Source organism: Anser brachyrhynchus (assembly GCF_964034855.1).
Source record: "Anser brachyrhynchus genome assembly, chromosome: 2".
Taxonomy (NCBI): Eukaryota; Metazoa; Chordata; class Aves; order Anseriformes; family Anatidae; genus Anser; species Anser brachyrhynchus.
Window position 1 is genome coordinate 52,504,568 of NC_137695.1, and position 22,735 is coordinate 52,527,302.

Here is a 22,735-nt window from a genome sequence, read left to right on the forward strand (position 1 = left end):
TCATCAATTTGTTGGATGTTATCTGAGTGATGATATGGGAGACAGCAGTGGAAATCTTGCCAAAGGTAAATCACATCCACTGCTCTCCCCTCATACACCAAGCCTATCACCTCATTGCTGAAGTCTAACAGATTGGTCAAGCATGAGACAACTTCAGTTTACATCTTACTGGCTTGATTGGAGAGAGCTGAAAAACTTGTGCCACTCTAGTGGCTCTGCTTGATGTGGGCCTGAATGCCAGAATCTAGGCTACTGTTCCTTCTACCTTTCCAACCTTTTCTGGAACTGAATATCAACTTCCTGAGGCTCAATTAGACAGGAAGGGGTAGAAACATCCACTCTATCATCTACTTCTTGTTATCTTTGCAATAGCTGTCAGTTTTAGTTTGTTCATTGATCATTCAGTGGAGCAAGAGCAAGCAGATGAAGGACCATTCACCCCTTGATGTTGTTAACAAGCCTGTCAAACTTTGACAGTTTGAATGAGAGAGATTTCATAAAATTATGAGTGAAATTTTAAATGCCTCATGGAGCCATACCAGAAAACCCTTTGCTGTCAAATGAGCACTTGTGGTAACATTTTTTATTTTATTTTATTTTTTTCTGCTTGACTCAGCACTTTCCTTACATCAGATCAATCAGGTATCAGGTTTTTGGAAGTGTCTCTTTTATTGTGGGCATGCTCAGCAAGATTAACACAAGCATTATCAGTCAATTTACCTGCTGACATTACTCTGGCGTGGCATATCAGTACTGTCATTTGTGTGCACACAGCAAAATAGCAAGATAGTTATAATAAAAGCTCTTCAGAGTGGTCTAAGCTTCTGTGTTTCTGTATCACTATCACAACAATTCAAGCTAACAGTGTTTTACAACCAATTCAATATATATTTTCTTCTCTGTCACTGAGTGGTCCACATGGATTTTAGGTGATGCTTTATTCCCAAAACAACAAATACCCTTGGGTGTGTGTCTTCGTAATGGCTTTTTACTACAGCTATACTGTGACCTCTCACAAACTTTTTCAAAGCGTATCTCTTCAGCCCTTGACCCAGACCAGAGAACCGTGCAGTGAGCAACGCCATCGGGGCTCTTAGGAAGAGCTGTGGCACAGCTCTGCTGCCTGTCACTGTGTCTCAGTAGCTTACACTTCATACCCGCCATGCTTGGCAAAGTCCATCACGCAAAGCATAGTGCCTGGGGTTTGTCTGCCTTTCACTGGGATAGATGTGTCCCATCAGCTTCCCAAATTCTATTTTTCAAGGTACATCAAAGCACGCTAGTTTCTTCCCATACTGGTTTCTGCTGAGGAAAACATAAGCCACCTTTGCTCAGTTGACTGCAAGTACATTATGAACATAAAATTTTGATTTTACAGCATATATGTGTGTGGTGCCAGAAGCATCTATTATTTTATATGAATAACAACCATGATAAACTTGATTCAAGCAGAATAAGTGTCTTGTTTCTGAGCCAGTAGCCCAAACCAGATATAACCGTGCAGTTTATAGCTAACTAGATAATCCATCAGCACATAGGCTTCAGCTCAGCAAAACATTTTGAGTACCAGCTTAACATTAAGTGTATGTTTATATACATAGATTTCAGTGGGACAAGCACATGTGCCTAGAGCTATGTCTGATTAAGTGCATCACTGAAAGAGTGTCATTAGAAAAATAAATAAATTTTAACTGTATGAATTTGTCTAGGGATAAATGTAACAACAGCTCTGCCTTGGCTGGCTCAGTTTCTTTTTTTGTGTAGTACAATGTAAGCAAGATCTTATTACCCTGCAATATTGATGGCATACCTTCATGCATATATGATAGCACATTCTCACTGTATTACATAGTTTAAAACTGGTCTTTTCAACTACCCTTACGGTGTTTTTCCAGTTTTGCTCCTCAGACTCTTCTAAAAACAGTAACATTAATCCTGTGTGTTCAAACTATTTAAGAGGAATGTACATGGTGTTCTAATTTCTTATTCTGCTCTTCTCTGCTGCCCTTCATTGTCTGTACTCCTTTCCATGCTCAGGAGTGAGCCTGCTTTCTGTCAGTTTCAGCTTATTCCTCTGTCACACAATCTTCTGCTTCGAGCTCTTTTGTTCTAATACTCTTGACATTTAAGCTTGGGCACTTTAAAGGTTCTTTCTCTTTACTTTATTCTATGATTTATTGATTACTTCCAGCTTCTGTTTCCCTAAGCCCATTTCTTTTCATGTTTTCTCACCCTTCCCACTTCTTGTTATTTCATCTCTCGATACAAATAATGCTTCACAATTCCAGTTTTAAAGCAGCCACCACACAAGTTTTTTCCCCCATTGGCTTGGCATAGCAGTGCTTTTTTTACACACGGAGGCCCAAAGGCATTGTAAATGATTACAGGGGTCATTGTTGCTGATGAATGTGTCGCGGCCACTCATTTACAAAGAGCCTGCTGAGCTGCATTGTCCTTTGCAAGGAGTCCCCGTAGAAGTCATAAGCACTACTCACAGATCAAGAGACTACTCTGTGTGGGAAAGTGACACTGGGACTCAAGTCAGCATTGTATGGAGAGAAGCCTCCTTCCCAAAGGCTGAGCTCCACTGGCTTTGCAAGCCTGACTTACTCCTAGAATAGCTAGGAGGAAGAATGGGGGCGTTTCCAGCACTTTAAGGTCATTGCGCCCACATATTGTGGGGCAAATTCTGCACAAATTGTTACCTGGTGGGTGCTGCATAGCTGGGGGCAGATGTAGCTGTGTGTTTTCATCCACATTTCTGAGACGTACCACGTTGCACCTGTTTTGCTCAGCAGGCAGCAGCCAACTATCAAGGGAGGCTTCCCTTCACTAGGAAGACCAGTTCTAGTGTGAGGAGCAAGGGTGCAGCAGGAGCTGGATTAGGCCTGCGGCTCCAAGTCTTGGAGTGAAGCTACCTATAAGCTACCTAATCTTGGCTGAGTGTCCACTTCCCTGCAGTGGTGTAGACATAATATTTATGACCACCTTCACATCTTCTGAGGACTCAACTGCCACAAATTATTTTGAAATTAGCAGATGGAGGAGCCTAGGATGTAGCAACACATTGTGTGGCCAAACCCTGTGCAAGGCATCAAATAGCCTTCATCCTCCTTTGTTATTGGAAAGGACTCTTGTCTGTCTCATAAATACCTATGTTCCCATCTTGGACTGAGTGATACAGCAGGCCCTTTTACTTCCCTTCCATGCCCAAGATACCACAAGGATTTGCTGCAGTACATTGACTACAGCAAAATACAGTAATCCAGCTAGAGTCAACTGGAAGTTTGTATATCAGGCATTAAGGGGTGAATTGCCCCAAAGCAACAGCTTGAGTCTGCGAAGTGCAGTGCTGTGTTTGTCTGGGCACTTCTGTCTTCTGTAGGATGTGCCTACTTACATCCCGGACACAGGGAGTCTGAGAAGCAGATTGCAACCAATACTTGCATATAAAGCATGCTGTAATCAATTAGCTAGTGATTTTTCCGTCAGTCAGGACTGTCTGCATATGAAGACATCAGAGATACAGAAAATGATTGAACTCAGCTGAAAATGTACTTCCTGCTTGTGTTCCAATGTAAATAAGGACATTTTACTAGCAAAAAAGGACATTGTTCTTTACATTTTACCATTCCAGTACAGATGAAGAATTAAATTGCCAATAGAATTTTATGAGAAAGGAAACTCTTGTTAGAAACTTTATCTCAGAGTATTGATTTTGCCACCTTGAAGAAAATTGCTCTCTAAAAGTTAATAAATAAGAGTGAGCAAGGAGACTTTTAATTGTCTGATTTAATTTAAAATCATCTAACATATAAAATATCAGTAGGGTTATGTCTTAAAAGAAAGAGGTAACTTGCTGGTCTTCCCACATTCAGTTAGAAGATTTTAAATGGTGAAAAGGTGTCTTAAGCATATGTAAGTATACGAACACAGCTTCTTATTAGGCCGTGAATAAATATGACTAAACCATTGGCCCCTGATTTCTCTATCAGAATATATGATGCACATACCAGAACGATGTTAGTGCAGTTCATTTTACATACAGCACACCACAGGGGTCTGTTGTCCTAGAGGCTTACGCTAGATTTTACTTTACATTAAGAACTCAGCCAAAAAATGATTCAGCTTAAGACAGATAATTCTAAATAGTAATAGCTGGGATTTCACTAGCACCAGAAATTTGCAGTTACCTTTCCAGTAAGAGAATGAGTTTTCCCAATAACAAATTTTAATATGAAATATTGTCCCTGTTTTTATATGTATGCACATGTATATTATGCACATTTATTGTGCACATTTACTTGCCTTTATTTTAGGCAGCCACACATTGAAGTCTTTTGACGAATAAGAAACTGAATAAGCAATTAAATAAATGTTTTGTTTGTTTGTTTGTTTTGTTTTGTTTTTCAGCAGTGCAAATAATATTAGTTAATTATGTGGCTAAAAATATTTTGGAGAGAGCATGCATTTCTCCCCTCAGAATCTCTACATAGGACAAAACACATAACAAAAAATAGTCAAGATATGTCAAGAGGACGTGTTTGCCTGCAATAAGAGGGATTTTTTTCTTCTTGATAGAAGCTGTCAGCTTTTCTTCCAGGTTGCCAGGAGAATTACCCCAAGGCAACCAGGGACATGCTTCCCTTCCTCAGGACTCTCGTATGATCCACAGGACCCCGGTGCTCTGCCAGCTCCAGGGGCACAACACAAGCAAGGGATTCTGCCTTGGACCCCCGCATGGCAGAGTGATGCTCTGACACGTGTTTTAATGGTGTTATCCTTAGATGAATTCAACAGAGGCAAGCTCAGGAGCTGTAAATCTCCCCGTGAATGACCTGGTGGTTTGTGTGTGTATACGTGTGTGCCCTTCTTTCCTATTTAAATTTATTTCAGGACTGGCCACTCTCTTGTGCTGTAGTGGCTTTGTTTTCTAATCTCCTCACGGATGCCTGCCAGCTGCTGGATACTCAGGAGAAGACAGTCTCTTGGGCTCTTTCCCGTAAGCAATGTCCCCAAGTAAGTTCTCACAGGCAGAAAAGAAAATCAAGACAACAAAAGATACCAGTGAAAAGGTTCTTTTAGACTAAAAATTTGGTGGAAATTAAAATAGGGCAAAAGTTCAAAGGAGAACGAACCACTGCCAAACAAGCAAGAATCTTGGCAAAAAAAGGAAGGAAAAGAAACATTGGTTTAAAAGGCAAGTAACCATGGTAAGGCAACAGCTCAATGCTAGAATCTGGTTAAGAAGTAATATCACACAGAGCTGTGATTGTTTATTCAAGGCTAGCCCATGAGAGAACAGTTGTCTCCAATGAGTGTTCTCACAGCTTGGATCCAAAATTATAACTGCATTTTTTTAAGGCATCCAGCACTTCTTCACAACCCATTTGCTGTTAGACAAAAGAAAAAGAAAGTACAAAGTTTATTCTTAGTGTCCCTTGTGTGTTTAAGGCACAGCTTTACATATGGAAAGGCATTTCGTGTCAGCTGTTGAACTGGTATCATGCTACTCTGCAGCAGTTGCCAATGGAAACAACGGTACCTTTCCCAAGTATCAGAAACTGGAAGCAGTATATGGTTTAGGGATGTCTTGTTTGTGGGGGTTTTTGGGAGGGTGAAAGAAGAGGTCTTGCACCCATGAGTTGCATTATTGCGGTTGCAATACAAAGCAGATAATAGACTGTGGGAGCTAACAGTTGTGGAATTAAGTTTATGCATGAAATAAAAATAATGGCAGCCTTGATACAAGTAATAATTTACTAAAGATGTTTTGTGGCTATCAGCAAACTCACAACATATGCACACACATACACCTGCTTAAGTTGTGCACCTGTTGTCCTACAAATAAATCAAAAGGGAAAAATGGAAGCTTCCAGTGTTCCGCTATAAATAAAAGATGATTAATATCATTATAGTGACAAACAGGTATTGGCAGCACACAGAAAGAATGAAAGATTGTCATCTCATTTGTGCTTTTGTTCTGACATCTAGATGAGCTTGGAATACATATCCAGTGCTAGAGGGCACAGCTGCAGCCCAACAGATGAGACAAAGAGAGCAGGTCAAATTCATCTCTCACTGCAAGTCAAAAGTAGCTCAACCAAAGCAGGAATTTTCATGGAAAGGAACACAGCCTTTTCTAAAAATTGGGTGATTTCATCGCTTACACTATCTTATTGCTCAGATCATCTTGGGATAAACTAAGACACTGTGGTCTGTACCGAGTCTGCACACAGAGCAGATGGGCAGGTCTCAGCACTTTTGGGAATTGTATTGACTTCATAGCTATTCTTTGGAGACTTACAGTTCTCTTTTTGGAATTAGCATGCACGTCCTTAAAAAAAAAGATCTTTCAGGGTAAGACCTAAGTCACCACATTTGCACTTCATGGAATCATTTACACATGTGCAAAGGGCAGCTTTGAAAGTTGCTGGAGTCTTTGGTCTCTTCAACAGGGCACACGAAAATCACTGTGTAGACAACTTCAAAGTTCCCTGTTTACCCACAGACTAATTAAAATTTAGGTAATAGAAGGACGATATCTTTGAACTTTCCTACTTCAGAGCTGGCTATACTGGCTGCTAAGGTGATTTAAAAAATTGTTGTTCTTAAAGGAGAGAGATGGATTTTACAGGGTAAAGCTAAACTATTTCCTTTGCTCCTCTCCTTCCTCCCCCTCCTAACAAATGCATGCCCTTGCCCTCCACAGCAGCTAGCTACCTGCTGTATTGCCTCACCTGGAATCAGACTCTGTGGTAGGCTAAGAATGGCAGTCAGGACAATCAACTTTATGACAGTGCCACTCCTTGTTTTACAGGGCAGGTTGCCCAAAGCCCCATCCAGCCTGGTCTTGAACACATCCAGGGATGGGGCATCCACAGCTTGGCTGGGCAACCTCTTCCAGTGCCTCACCACCCTCTGAATGAAGAATTTCCTCCTTATATCTAGTCTAAATCTATCCTTTTTTAGTTTAAAACTATTGCCCCTTGTAGTGTCACTCCTGTCCCTGATGAAGAGTCTCTCCCCACACTCTTAGCGGGGCAAAATTCTGCTCTCGGATTCTTTCTGCGTATCTCCGATCTATCATGAAGAACTTTGTGGAGTCTTTCATATTCAGAGCCTGATCCAAAGGGTGCCGAGTTCCTCTCTGTGCAGATGTATCACTGCTATAAACAGGAGCTTGTACAGAAATCAAAAGGCAATCCAAAGCATATGTGAAAGCAGAACTTGGCCCACTGTTAGTGCATCTCTGAAGTCTGCTAAACAAAAAATTATATTCCACTTTCATGTTATTGTCTTTTCCTTGGCTGTCAGTGAGAAACTTCAGATTCTGCATTATGAAGTGGGGACATATTGTCACTCTTCCTTGACAACTTTCCCCTTCTCCACCAGTGTCAGGAAATTACAATACAAATGACTCGTTATGTGAGCAAATATTACCTTAGTTTGAATTATTTTATTTTTCTTGCAACCACCTTTGAATGTTACTATAGTAATATTTCTGTTTTTCCTTGTCAAGGAACTGTGACAGACAATTTCATAAACCTTTTAAGCAGCTACAGTGCAAAGAAAATGCTGCATTTATTTTACTCTTCTCTTATGTTTGCCTGTAAATATAAAGGGTATTTTTAATGGCTATCATATAACTACATCATAAGAAAAGAAAATAAACATGCCAGGCACAGGTTAAAAAATGAAAAAATACTGGAATTAAGGTTGGTGTTATTATCTCCCTTGCTCAACCTTTTCCCAAATCTCCACCTCATCCCATTCACTCCTTCTTCTGCGCACAGTCAGATGCAGAACTGGGAACTGAAAAAGATAATTCCCTAGCTTTGTGGTCAAATGACAATGACACACTATCCTTCAGCAACTTCAAGGAAGGACTGTGTTGTACTGCTGGCTAAAACATGCCAGGTCACTTGATAGCAAGACCATACAATTTGGTCTCAGGCATGAGCGGATGAAGTGTCCTCACTGGAAGGGCATGAAGGTTGGACTCCTCAGACACTTCAATGGCTAAACTTCAGCGTCTTCTCCAATTATGAACATCCAGAGATTTTCATTTTAAATATATGTAATTTGCCACATGTGGGTAAATGTCCACTAAAAAGGCAGACAAGCCACACAGTAATATCAGTAACATCCTGGAAGCAGATATTAATTTCCAGGTAGTACAGTGTTAAAGCACATTAATGAAGGTTCTATGATTTCTTTCTTCTTCCTTTTTTTTTTTTATAAACAGATATTTTTTCTTGATTTCAATCTCAAGTAAAAAGAAAAAGTGAAATATTGTAGTCAAAGTTCTCCCATATTCTTAGCTTTGAATGGTAAGAGGAAAATAAAAATATTCATTTCAGTAATTCAGCTGAAACAACTAAATTTTGGTAAAGTTCTGAGCAAATGAAAGCAGGGTGTTGCAATGGGAAAGTCTTCATAGTAGATGAAGACCTGTGTGTCCTCTAAAGCAGAGTTATCCACTGGGCAGGCCAGTTCAGTATGGCCAGCAAACTGCTTGCTGAAGAGAAATATCACACCCTGGAGCTGAATGTTGCGTGTGGGAAGACACCCACGCTGCCAAGACATCCATAAAGGACAGAAGAGAGACTGGAGATGGGTTATCTCATTGACATGATCTTTGAGCAGGCCTAATAGCAACACCTAAAGATCCCCACAGCCATCACTGCTATTATCACAGTAGAGGCCGTGAGAAACTGCTAGAAATGTTAACATACATCCCTCTCCCATCACCAATTACACCCCATACTGAACAGGTGTACCTGACACTCCCACGAGTGGCTTGATGCATGCTGTATGAATCAGCTGTCTCATCTTACATTGGTTCTCCAAGGATGGCTTCTTCTGAAATTAAAGAAGTTGCTCAAAATACCTGAGAAAGAATTTATTTGTGGACCCTGCTCCGCAGATGGACCTCAATGACCCAAAGGGTCGGTAATACATCCCTGTAGTGTCTGGCAGGAATTCCTCTTCCTTCTCCTCTCTTTCTCCCTTGATCCTCCTGCTGCCAGTTCTCTCCTTCAGAAGAATGGGAACACCAATATTAGAGATGTCAGAGGCTGGAGGAGAAGGTGCTGGCTGGTGGTGTATGAGAAAAAACAGCCAAATGTCTGAGTTTGGATATAAGCAACAAGATTGGCAAAAAGTGAACATAGGCTTGCTCTGAGTCTGAGATGAACTAAAGAACCTGAGATGAACTAATAAGTAGAGCCTTGGCAGAGCCCCAGTAGGCATCCTGATGTCCAGACCTGCCCTGGGCAATGAGTAAACCTTTCTTCACAACGAGTAGGAGTTTCATGTAAGCAAACTGAAACCATTTCTTAGTAAATTATTGTCTCTTCAGAAGAAGTTGAAAGTGTGGACCAACTAGGAGAAGCTACAGTATTGCCTATGTTAAGTGAGATTTCCATGGCAGAGTCCCACCGCTGGAGTGACAATTTGCTGCTGCTATATAGTATGCTGCCCAGGGGGCATATGTTTCTTTATATCTCTCTCTGAAATAGGTGCTATTAGATAACAAAAATCTACTGATTTCTTTATGCTTAGATCACTGGTAGACTGAAGACAAGAATTATCACACGGACAGATGCCTTGTCAGATTAATTTTATATTTTAGGGTTCTTGTGTTTGCCATTCTATCAGCCACTGTAAACAGCCAGCAGGCTTTCATTTCATCCATGAAGAATGCAACATTTTAGATGATGCAAATGGCACTAAGAACTTTACATAGCTGTGGGATAAGATCTTTAAAAAAGAATGTGCCTGTGCCTTGTGCAAATGAAAACAAATGCCCATAACTGGCTGGGGGCAAAGGATGAAGGAAGTGATAGTATGGAAATACTGCTCCAGGACAATTGCCAAGGAAGGTTACAAGTACTATCTGGAGTCTACAGAGTTGAGAGAGGATAAAACATGATGGTACGTGATGGCATGTTGCACAAAACATCCAAGAGGAAAACAAATGAGTGATGACAAAATTGGAAAGAGAAGCTGGAATAAAAGAGAACCATTGGAGAAGGGAGCAGCAGACAGCAGCAAGACAGCAGAGGCAAGGCATTTAATGAAAAATAAAGAGAAGAAAGAGTCCAGAAAGGAAATATTTTAGCACTGTATGAGGACAAGCTTGCAGATGAACTCTGTTTACTTCCTTGGTCAGAAGTAGGCCCTCACGCTTTACATAACAAACAAGTTCTGGTAGCATTTTTTACGCCAGCTCACTGAGCTTTCTCCTTCAGATGCAACTATCCCTTATTTGTGTACCCATGGCTGCCCTCTCTGTGGTCTGAGAGAAGGATGCTTGGGAGCATTTTGCCAAAGTCACTTCTAATGGGACAAAATTCCAGTATCTGGGGCCAGGAATACAATGCGAAGCACTTCTTAGTACTCTTGAAAAGTTTAACCTCAACTTTTTTTTTAACAAAAAGGTGTTTGCAAAGATGAAGCCACTGTTCAGTATTTCACTTAGCAGATCTGAAATGAGGCCATAATCAAGCTATCTGCAGGGATGTGTTTGCTGGTGATTTCATCACTAGCAAATAATTCTTGGTCGGCTCACAGTGTAAAATAAGGACTTTTTACTTCCCATCTGTTTTGCCATTTAGCATTTGTCCATCTTGCACTGACACTTCAAGTCGGTTTGTTGTGATTAGCTTGTTGTGGCAGAGAAATTGCTCATATCACTAGTCAGAGCTCAGGCTCACAGTCCTGGGCTGAAGCTGTAGGTTAAATCCACAGAAATGCTCATACTATTATAACAGCACTGGTGGACATGGGGAGGTTCTTTATTTCTTTTTCTTTTTTATTATTATTATTATTATTATTAGAAAGTTTTGGTGAGTAAGTTCTGAGAAACAAGGATGAGGTGTGGGGGTGAGGAAGCAGCTGTAGCAGGGGAAGGGCAGAAGATACAACTTATTTCATACATATGTGTTGTGCATATGTCATGACTCACCAGGAAGTGAATCTGCAGTGGGAACTGAAGAGCAAAAGAAGACAGGGCAGGGTTTGCATTTGGATTCACAATGACTTTTCTTATAAAATCTACTTGGTCTTGGCTTCCTGCATTGATGGGACTGGTCAAGGCGTATTTAATTGAGTAACAGTTCCAGCAAAAGCTGTTAGTAATAAGGGGTGGCTGGCTGACGTGAGCAGTGATCAGTCAGAGGGGTCACCAGTTCAGATGGGTTCAGCTTTGTATGGTAGGAGTTGTTCCAATCAGATGTTGTGGTGGTGGCCTGTGTGAGTTGGAAATCTTGGCACAGTTTTCCTTGGCCACAGGTCCACATCATAAGAAGGACAAGCCCTCATTTAAGAGTTTCCTTGGAAGTCTTTGCAGAGACCAGGAAAGCACAGATATAAAGGAGAAAATCCTATGAAGTGGACAACTTGCCACTCACAAAGCAAGCCCTGTCATCACATCCCAACCCATCTCAGACCTGTCAGAGAAACAAGGGATCCTTCTGCGCAGGATCTTTAGGCACCTTCTTCTGGTGAAGGGAAACAAAATGCCTGACATTCACATGCTATTACTGCCTGGCTTCTGTGGGAGTCCCTTTGTGCTGCAAGAAGTCACTATAACAAGGGACGGTGATCCTATCACTTTAATTTATGTCGCCAGCAAGGATGCAGAATTTGGAGGCAAATATATAGGAAAAAATCATCCATCTCCCTCAGGGAAAGCTGAGTATAAAGACCTGTAACAAAGTGAAGGTTTCCAGAATAACAACCCATCTTTATACGAGAAGGAAAAGGTTTGGCTTGGCTTTTGTTGTTGTTGCTTTTATTCCTATCACTAAGAACAGCTTTATATCTAGCTTGAAGTTCCCTTAGCCAGGGGCTAGTCTTGCTCCCACGATGCACAAGAGCAATATGCCCATTCAGTTGATAAGTGCAGGATCAAGCCCTAAATTCCCCCGTATCCAGATATTTTAAGGATTTTTAATTTAGTACTTTCCACTGAATTAAGAATCAATCGTATTTTTTCCATTGCCGTAAATAGAATGTACTGTTGCCAAAATTCCTACTAGTGTGAAGAAACCTGATGGTTTCTTCAGACACATTATCTGAACAGCTTCTATTGGCTTGCTGTGGTTTCCTCCCACTGAAGATCTACAGCCCTTTGAAATGTGAGTTGCAAGAAAACTGCTAATTAATACATATGGCAAATGCCATATTATAGCCAAGGGAGGTGTTATGGGATGGGTAAGAGACTTGCTCTCTTGAACTTAGATCCTTCAACAGGCAATCAAGACTACTTCAGGAACTCTTATAGATGGTCCAAATAGGGCTGTCACTACCCTTCTTCCAACCAAAAGCTAAATGACAAGCTCTGGCTGTTTGTTTAAGGGAACAAGGCTGCACATGAAGTCATCCTGTCTGCGCTTTTCAGCACAGCAACCAACCCACTGTGTACCTGGATACATGACTACGTGCCTTGTTTCCCTGTTGTAACAGCACAGCTCTTAATAAAACCGGGTATTGGAGGCTTCATTCACTCACGTTTTGTAGCAGCTTTGAGATCACCACCAGGTGATCACCAAGTGCCAGGGACTGTAAAGCTGAAAAGGTGGGAACATCTTTCCTAACACCCTCCATGGTGGGGAGGATGACTATCTTCTTCAAGTTGTCCCTATTTGTTTGTTTGTTTGTTTTTGTGAATACATGTGTGAGAATACATGTGAACATATGTTTACAAATATGTTGATTTATGTAGCCTTTGCTATCTAAATCAACACATCCATAGACATATGATAGATAAAAAGAAAGATTTGTATGGTTTCAGGTTTGTATGGTTTTCTTTCTCTCACTTTTTCTGCACAGTTTTAGTCCCTGTGCCTACTGGGTGACCAGCTTCAGTTAAATCTGAAATACAATATTCACTATTGAGCAAGTGCTGGAAAAGCAGAGCAATTGCTCTTATGAGGAGCAGCTGAGGGAGCTGGGGCTGTTTAGCTTGGAGAAAGGAAAGCTTAGGGGAGATCTTACTGTACTTTACGATTACCTTAAAGGAACTGGTAGCAAGGTGGGAATCAGGATGTTCTCCCAAACACCAAGTGATAAGACAAGGGGAAACGGCCCCAAGTTGCACCATGGGAGGTTTAGGCTGGATATTAGGAGAAATTTCTTTACTAAAAGAGATGTGAGGCATTGGAATAGGCTGCCTGGGGAAGTGGTGGAGTCCAACCTGAATGATTCTGTGGTTCTGTGATTCTAAGAGAAGAAGGTTACAGGTGATTTACCAGAGCTTAGATGCAGGGGACTATACTGTGAACTAAAGAGGCTCTGCCAATAGAAATCTATCTAAGCATTATTGTCAAATAGGGAACAATTTCAGGTTTGACGTTCTTTGTTCCTGGAATGCAGATGAACGCATGCCATTCTCTCCCCCTCCCGCCTCCACACAGACCCAAAACTGGTATCAAAACTAGCAATTGTCATGACACCTTTTTTGTTCTCCATTCATGAACAATATGGCTAATATTGACTCAGGGAGAGAATAGATGAGAAGATAGTAAATATCACATTTTGTCAAAGGAACCCTCTTCCTTCTCTCTACATTCACATTTTAAAGTATTTGGGCCCTATTCCAATGGAAAGGGCAAATCTCCTGACAAAACCCCTCTTCAATGGACTGTCTCAGTCCATGAGCCCTGTGATGGAGGCCAGGCAAGTGGGACCGCCCTGTCCCTGTGTCCTCATGCAAACAGCAGGGTCGCGTTCAGCTGCTGTGTGGGGGCATGGAGCTAGCAGCCATCTCAGAGTACCCACATCCCAAATCTTTCAGGGCTGGTTCTCTCTCCCTCAAAAAATAACCAGATTGATAGATCGAGATTTAATTAAAAATGATCAGCTACTGCAAGGACAAGCTTTTTTTTTTTTTTTTTTTTTTTTTTTTTTTTTTTTTTCCCCAGGCACTCAGTTTACATGTTTACTGTGCTAAAAACAGTTACGAGCAATCTGGATAGCCCTCTGTTAACTGTGATGAAAACATTCTCCAGCATCTCTGATGGTGCCTGCCACTGAAGAGCCTGAGAAACACTGAAGCTAGATGGAGAATGAGCCTGGCTTTCTAAAAGTCATACACTGAAGACCTGATGCTGCTGGTGCATCATCCCCAGTAGGGACTCTGGCTGACACCATGGTCCCTTTTTTGATTCCCACAGCCATGATAGGGGCAGCAGTGCCTCTGAGCCTCTCTCTGTGCTGCCCTAGGACACACCACATGCCCAGCCTCCCTCCACCACCCCACACCTCTCTCAAAGAGCTGGAGGGAGACTCTGATGTGGCTGGCCCGAAGCTCATCACTGGGACTTGATGCTTTTGGTGGTGACTGCCACATTCAGTAGGGGGAATGACATAACACCTTATATGCCTGGCCTTTGGTGAACTTGACCACACAAAAACAGACACACTCAGCACACTCAAGCTTCTAAAAGTCCTGGTTTGCTCACAGGCCTCTTCTGATGATGTAAAAATTGTCTTTCCATCTAAAACATAATATGTACATACATGCACACACACACAAATAGAAATCTTTAGTTAAGCTCATGGTTATGACTTTTTATTATTATTATTATTTCAGTTGCTAGTGAGCTATAGCGAGTCAGAAGATTCCCAAAGCAAAGCAGCTTTATTACCAGTTTTGAAAATACCCCTGTCCATCATTATCAAATATCCTGAATACCCGTGTTCAGCAACATTCGGCCGGTACTTAGATTATGAGTCACTGGGTAATTTAGCTCTGCAAGGGAGATTGTAAGCCTGCCCCCAGCCCCCTCCCACCCCCCTTTTCTAGAGAGGAGATGCCAGTGGGGGACCTTCATTAATATTCACTGCAATGTACATCTGTTTGCCCCCTCAGCCACTGCATGAAAATACACAGGGAGAGGGGGGAGGGCAGAGGGAGGGCTTCAAAACATTTGCAGCTAAGGCAGAGTCCCAGTGATGCACCCCGAGTTGTTTCTGCCAGCCTGGCAGGGATGGCAAACATTTGCCATCTCTGCAAGCCAGTCTTTGTGGCTTTACAAGCACTGAAGCATATGAAATGAAAAAGGCACTGGTTCTTGCTGAAAAGTAGTTAGAAAGCTGAGCGTGATAATTCTCCTCAACAGCTCAGTGTTAGGGCTGGATCCTGGGTGAGGATGCGAGTGACCCACTTAAGGATTTTGTTGCTGTTGTTCAGAAAACCTCACAGACTACCTTCTGTCCCATTGAGACTTGGCTACGACAGAGTCATACTTCATATTCATCTATAGGAACATCTGGCCCATGTCTAACATTTAATTTCCACACCATTAGAGTCAAACAATACGTGTACATCAGTAGATAATGTAATGCATTATCACGCAAGGCAGAGAGCAGCAATTTATTAGCCTAATTTAAAATAGCCTTCAGCAAAAAATAGTGCATCTTAATTCATGGATCTGAAAGGAATGACATATTTTCCTGTAAAATGCAAAGGTATGAACAGAGACATGCTTTTCCACAGTGGTGCATATATTATTTCTTTTTCTTGTAAATCTTTTAAAAGATGAAATATCAGTTCTCTCCACACAGACACACATGAACACACAAAAGAAACTAAAAAGGAAAAGTTCAAAACCAAGGTACATCCATAATAATACAAAAGGAGAGATCTTACCAAGGGGACGAAAGAGAAAAAGCTGACCCAGAACACAAGCAAAAGCGACCTTTCCTTTGCAGCAAAGTTGTGATCTGAATGTGAAGATCACTCAGACTTGCCATGCTTGTACTTGAACAAATCCAGGATCCGCAACTGCACATCAAGCATTTCCTCCTCTTTTTTTTTTTTTAATCTACTTTTAAAATCTATCTTTTCCATTAAAGGACATTTTCTATATAGGACAAAAAATATCAAAACAAGTTAGAAGCCTTTGCCACCCTGGTAAAATGAGTCACTTTTCAAGAGAAAATGATCTGCCTTTGATTAAAAGACCGTAACTTCCTCCCAGGAGGAAATTAACTTCCCAAATGGCAGAGCAACACCAGGCTCATGTGCCACCCAGAGTTCACTTCAGTTCTCTGAACCAGGGTGACTTTGCACAGTTTTGGTTAATTAATACACCATAGGCTCTGGCCATACTGCTCAGCTCCTATCTCTACTGTACCCAAAGTCAACAGCTGTCTGAAGCTGAGATTTCTATTTGGCATCATTTCTCTCTACCCTCTTTTTAATTGACATTAAAATGTCATTGAAAAAAATACCTAGACAGGAGTCTGGGAGTAACATCTAGCCTAATACATACCAACTGTTTTTCCCCACAGTGGAACCACAGCCATGCTGGGAGAACTGGAGGGTGCTCAGCAGGGCCTGGGACACTGCCTGGACTGAGGGGGTAGAAGAGTGCTCACTCCCTCACCAGTACTTCAGAAGAAGGCAGAGTTGCGGGCAGCTCAAGCCTGCCAGCATGTGTAAGGTGTTTTGTGAACATCTTGGGAGATTTAGTCAGGAGAATCCACAGTTCTGGGTCTGATCACTTTGAGCTCTGTCAAAACTAAAACTGTAAAGTTTGAAGCAGAACTTTTAGATGACCAGGAAACCTTTAAGGTAAAAAAAATACCATGCATATCTCCAAAATCTTGTCAAAACCATCCTCATATTGCAGCACCTGAATGGGGATTCCCAAGATCTCAGTTGTGGACTATGCCACGTGAGATAACACGTAAATGAAATTCCCAAGCTAATGAATCTTTAAGGTTAGTTATTCTTTCAGCATCAAAGCCAGCTTACATCTCATTCAGCACAGGCAGGTGGGAGCTGAAAACGGAGATACAGCCAGTACAAAGCTTCCCATAGCAAAGTGGTGATAGGGCATGCCTGCCAGCTGTGGCATGGGAAGTTCAGGTGCTGAAGCTCAAAAATTCATGTCTTTGACCACATTGTACAAATCTTTTTTCAACCAGGGAGATAGCATCCTGCTTGGAGGAAGACCAGTAATCTTGTGCTTATAAAAATACACTGCTACTGACTTAAAACGTGAATACCAGAATGGGCAGGTTCCAAGATCCTGCTCTGCAGTCAAAGAGCCCCCTACTCTTCTGAAAACATAGGGACTATATAAGCAGAAAATCTTGGAGATTTAGGGGGGGGTCACACTTAACACAAGTTAAGAGAAAATCAATAAATCCTACATCAACCAATAGTCAGCTCATCCAACCTGGCTGGTGTGCTAGAAGGATTCATTTTGATGGCTCGTTAATTAGCTACAACACAGTACCATTGCTTGGGACAGGTGGCACAGAAGAGGCAGTCTTTGTTAGTGAAAGAAGTGAAGGAACAGTAGCGAAAGATTTTGGATAGCCCTCTCAGCTGCAAAAGAAGGGGAATATTCTGTCTACCTGACACTGTGGTACCTAAAGTGGCCTGGAATAAGTCTGATATATCTTACCTGACCTTCTGTTTATCATCCTTTTCTTAAGAGGCAGCTGGACATATTCTCCTGGCACAGTTATTATCCTTGCAAGGATGTAGCTTATGCTCGGATACCTGCATCTATCTAGGAAGGAAATAAGACAAAGAAAAGGTGCTTGCATTAATGCTGCCTCAGGGCACCAGCAAGTTACGGGTTGGTGGGTTTTACAAGACTACTTACTATGCTATTCAATTAAAAAAAAAGAGCAGTTACCATAGCAACACCCACATCTAATGGCTCTTATGCTACCTCTGAGATACAAAGCACCTTCTTACAGAGATACATTGACCAATACAGCATGTCGTGGGAAGTTTTATGCTTCTAGCAATGGTTTAAGGGGGAGAATGTGTGTTCCAATAACCAGACATATTTATATCCCCAGGTTGTAATATTAATTTGTAACAAATTATTTTGGTTGCTTGATATCTCTTTTCTTCTCATTACCATTTCCTTTCTAATAGTGCCTTCATTTTTTTCTCCACCCCAACTCCCTTCCCCACCCCCCCCCCACACAACCCCAGATGGATGATATTTGATTAAGTACAGGATGAGATTTGCATATGGGAGCTCAGGGATAGGTCCAGCAGTTAGGTGGGTCATATCTGTCTGTACATCTCGTATCTGGAAAATGCTACCACTTTATCACAGTTTAGCAGTCACGGCCAAGTGGAAGCCAGGGGCTAGTAGGTGTTTGTGGAAAGCATTCTGACATTATCAGTGGTAAAGTATGGGTTTTCATTCCTGAAAAGAGATGGAAAGCCACGTTTTTTAATTTGTGTTGCACTGGAGAGAACACTACGAAGGGTGGGGGGAGTGACTCTTCCAGGAGTGGAAGAAGAGGGAATGGAAGTCAGGTCTTGTCTGTTCTTGGCTGAGGGGAAGAGAAGTTACGTGACCCTTTGAACACCGCAAGGGCCAAGCTATCATCCCCACAAGCACACCAGTACCAGACAGTCACTATCAGAAAGATGAGGAAGAGGGGGTGGAGGAAGAGTAAAGGGATAGATAGGCCTCAGAATGTCCTCTTTGCCCTGTGGCCCTCTGTACAGACATTTCATTTCTTATCAACAATCCCAGATGGTGCATGCACTACTGTTGGGGGAGCAAGACATACTGTTTACAGAGCAAGACACTGCAAGATACTGCGTCCGTGTTGCCACCCACTTCTTTAAATACTTCCCCACCAAGTGGCATGCGCCTGGACCATTGCCATTTGGCCAGGTAGGACTGGTTCCTGCCCTTCCTTCTGCCCTTATGGATCCTAGGGGGCTGAGGGGCAATTTGGGAGCCACAGAGCTTCTTATCCTTCCCTGGACAAAGCCCATGGCCTGGGTTCTCTGGGTCTAGCAGCTTGTCTGCCCTATCATGTTTCTGAGAAGTAGGGTAAGACTTGACCTTCATTTTCCAGAAGCAAATAAAGAAAGAAAATCCTCAATAACCTCTGATTTGCAGTCTTCTAATTATCTAGACAGCCCAGCAGGAGAGAAACTGCATGTTTGTCCCTCCTACACCAAATATTCCTTGTAAATCTAAAAAAAATTCAAGAAAAAAAGAAAAGAAAAACAAACAAACCTGAATGAGTTAAAGAGATAGATACAGATTAATCCCAGTAATTACTATTTAGATATAGATTATCTTCATAAGCACAGCACACCAGTATTTGTTACTGTGGCATCACTGAAAAATCTGTCCCATTCAACATGCAAGGCTGAATATCAGTTCCATGTTATTTTTCCATGAACACAGGGCTCTATGTATTATTTGCAATGCTCCTAATTTTTAATTACCCCAAATTAAAACAACGGGATGATATATGATGAGTGAAACCAAGCGTATGTTAAAAATGTCTAAACAGTTTTACCTGGGAAAATGAACAGAAACATAAATTGCTTGTATTGCATATTTAAAAATTCAATAGCAAGCTAAAATTACCATTTGCATTAATGTATTCTGAAATATGAATTATTAAGTGATTCACATTGGCGCAACAAAAGCCAGTTTGGAGAACCTAGCTTTAGCCTGAAGCATTCCTCAGCAGCCTTATCTTCCCATTCCTCTCTAAATAGTGCTAAATATATAAAGGAGATTCTTCTAATTGGAAAAATGTATACACAACACTTGTATTAAAAAAATAAAAATTAAAAAAAACCCTCTACATTTCCAAGAGAGTTAAAAAAAATCTCTCAAACAAAAGAAATTCAAATATTCAATGCTATTCATGTCTCTCTCTTTCCTTTTTTAACCCCCTTTGTACTTTGCACTCCTGTATTTTTTTTTTCTTTGCTTTAATCCCAGCCATCATTTTGGTTCTTTTCTTTCCTTTTTTTTTTTTCTTTTTTCCTTTCCTTCTTCAAATGCAGTTTCATTGTGTAGAGGCCAAGGCAATGACCTGCCACAGGAAGCAATGGTGAGCGCCTGCACGTGCGGTGCCTGGGAGAGACCATGGGCACAGAGGCTGGACCTGGAGGCACACCGTGCAGTCTGGCCAAGGAGGCTTCTCCACCTGTGGGGCAGGAAAGCTGCCTCTCAGCCCTACAAAAGGGCACGGGGGCAGGAGGCAGTGGGTGGGGCGTGGAGGGGGGATGCTGGAAATAGAAACGTTATTTAGGGCTTCTTCCAGCAAAATCTTAGTTCAGAGAGTCATGCTTCCTCCTCTTTGCTGTGTAAGAAAGGAGAAACCTGTCAGCAAGGTGGTTTTCTTGGACTGTGGCTTGGAATTTTTAACTCAGGATCCTTTTTTTTTTTTTCCTCTGCCCTTTGTTTTAGGCTGCGGAAATGAGATCCTGATGGATAACAAGACAGAAAAGTGCTAGTTAAAAAAGGACAGCCAGATGATGGAAAAGCAGCCCAAAATCACTCTTGGACTCCTGTCCTTCTTCTGATGTGCTCAAGGTCAAGCAATGAGTTAGCGGAAGAGCCAAAGTTAGCAGCCTGTATTCCCAGCACTCTGCTTTCATGGTACAGGCTTGATTTCCCAGAGCATGTCCTTAGCTCCAGTTAACTTCACTGAGAGGACAGTTGCAAAATAGCTTTGACAAATTGGGGCTGAGGTGCTGCTGATTCTCAAAACAGTTTATCAGCCATAAATGCTGGGTCTGTGATGTGTGCTGTGCAGCCCAAGTTTTCAGGCTTCCTCCTGCACTCAGATACAAAGTACAGTTTTTTTCTCAAATTGCATTTCTTTTCATGCCATGTGATTACAGATATATTCTGACTCGCTATTTCCATTTCTCTTACGTATTAGTAAAAAGGAAAATATGGTTGGAAAAAAAAAATCTCTGTAGTGTTATTTCTATAAAAATTCATTTCATATGCGAAGTGTTACACTGCTCTGGGAAAAGTGACACCAAAGGACTTACGTGTAATTATGTCTATGTATTATGAATATACAAATATACACAAAGAGCCTGGTGAGCTAATGGTAATAAAGAGACAAAAAGTGGACGTGACATTTATCCAGTGCAATAAACATAGGTCAAAACTAAGTTGCCATGGGATCATTAGGAGCACATTTACAAAAGGAATCGATTTACATGGCCAACAGTCTTGCTAATCCAGTATCTTGTCACCACACAAGCACTCTTAGGAACCCTGGTTCCCAGAAATATTTTAATCCTAGTACCCTTTCACTAAAAATAGGTACAAAACCCAAAGTTGAAAAGTTTCTTTTGTTTTTGTCAAATTTATTAACCTGGCTGGATATTTTTTTTTATCTGGCTTAGTATCAAGTCCTTAAAAAAAGTATCTACTATGTTCTGGGCTCCTGACATCTCCTGGAGCAGTGAATATCTTAGTTACATGAATGCGTGCATACAAAATCATCTCTCTTTCATTAGCTTTGAATTTTCCTATGTCTTTGAATTTCCCCATGTTCTGGTACCAGGGACTCATCATATTCACTAGAAAAGGATCAGTGAAGGCAAGAGCTGCAGAACAGATACCTGCTCTTACAAAGTTTCCATGTTTCTGTACGGGAGACCCCATCCCAAAAAGCAGCTCTCATGCTTGCCCCTGCTTTGTGCATGCCCTGTGTTGATAGACCCCAGTAGGCTGAACATCACTCAAAGTGCGTGGGTATCAAAGTATGCAGAGATACTGCTCCACGTGAACTTCCAGGTGGCCAGGGAATGCCAACTGTAAGGAGTGCATCTACTCTGGCTCCACTTGCCCACACTCACATCAGAAATCTGGCTCACACTTGGCTGCTTTGCATGAGATGTGGTCCCTTGTATGAAATAAACATGGTCAGAGTGATCTGGCTCCACCCACCCCCAAAGATGTATTTCCATGTAAATGCACTGGGTGCTTCCAGTCGCTGGTGGTCTAGAGCTACTAGATCTCCCCATTTCTCCTCATGGGACAGAACTGAGGCCAACAGTTCCCCCAAGCCATCCCACACTTCATCTTTGCCCATAACAAACCATGGCTGGGGAAAAGGGTACCTCACCAGGAAACCCCCAGGGGCTGACCACCCCGCTTCACATCCCCTTTTTTTTGGCAAGATTTCCATGCTTCTGCTGGCCCAGCAAGCCCAGGGTGGGAAGAGGCCCTTTTGGGCACACCATAGCTAGGTCCCAGCACCTCTTCATTTGCATCTATCTGCTCAGCCTTGTGACAGAAGAACTGGGGCAGTGATTGCTGCTCAGGCCCCTTCTTGGAGACGGCTTCCTCCCACCTGCCAAGCTCAGCCGGGCAGTGGTGAGTCAGGGGCCACGCTTGCCCATTTCTCCACATTGTTTCACGTTCAGTTAAAAACAAAGCTGTCAGTAATTAACAAAACATGAGAAATTTGAGAAACCAGATTTGCTGAGATGCTATTTTAGCAGATCAAAACTGTGCCACTGCCAAAGTCATCACTTCTCTTCCCCTCCTCTGTCCCCCCCTCCCCGGAATCAGTGGTGTGCTGTGAAACTGAAAAACAGTGTGCAGGAAGAAAGTGAGGTTCAAAGAGAGCTGTAGTTTTCAGTTTGTTATACTACTAATGCAAGACATGCCATAAAGAAATTAATAACACTGTCTAAAAAAAATCTTGTTTCTCTGAATTTTTTTCTTGCTGTCTGGGCAATAATAAGCAAGCTGGTCTTAATCAAACAAAGCAACCACTTACCAAAAAGTTTTGTGAAGAAATTATCATCCACTTCCTTTAAACAGAAGGAAATCCAGGCTGGCGGAGTTGTAATAATTCATGAAATGTAGTTTGCAGGCCAGGAGTGAAATCAAGTACACAGCTCCAAGGGCCCGGTCCAGCACGTTAACTGCTGGAGTGCAATGTTGTCCTTTCC

The 22,735-nt window shown here is 41.8% G+C and overlaps 2 long non-coding RNA genes across 2 annotated transcripts in view; one reads left to right on the forward strand and one right to left on the reverse strand.

Moving 5' to 3' along the window:
* The window catches only part of LOC308190923, a 34,021-nt gene extending 11,330 nt beyond the window's left edge, over positions 1–22,691 (reverse strand). The window contains exons 1-2 of the long non-coding RNA XR_013947574.1: positions 22,561–22,691; positions 15,662–17,537 (exon numbers count right to left, since the gene is read on the reverse strand). This is a non-coding gene — a long non-coding RNA (uncharacterized lncRNA). The remainder of the gene's footprint in view (positions 1–15,661; positions 17,538–22,560) is intronic.
* Positions 901–22,566, forward strand: LOC308190921. Its single transcript, XR_013947572.1, has 3 exons — positions 901–12,586; positions 16,306–16,452; positions 20,220–22,566. It is a non-coding gene; the product is annotated as an uncharacterized lncRNA (long non-coding RNA).
* Positions 22,692–22,735: the final 44 nt, after the last annotated feature.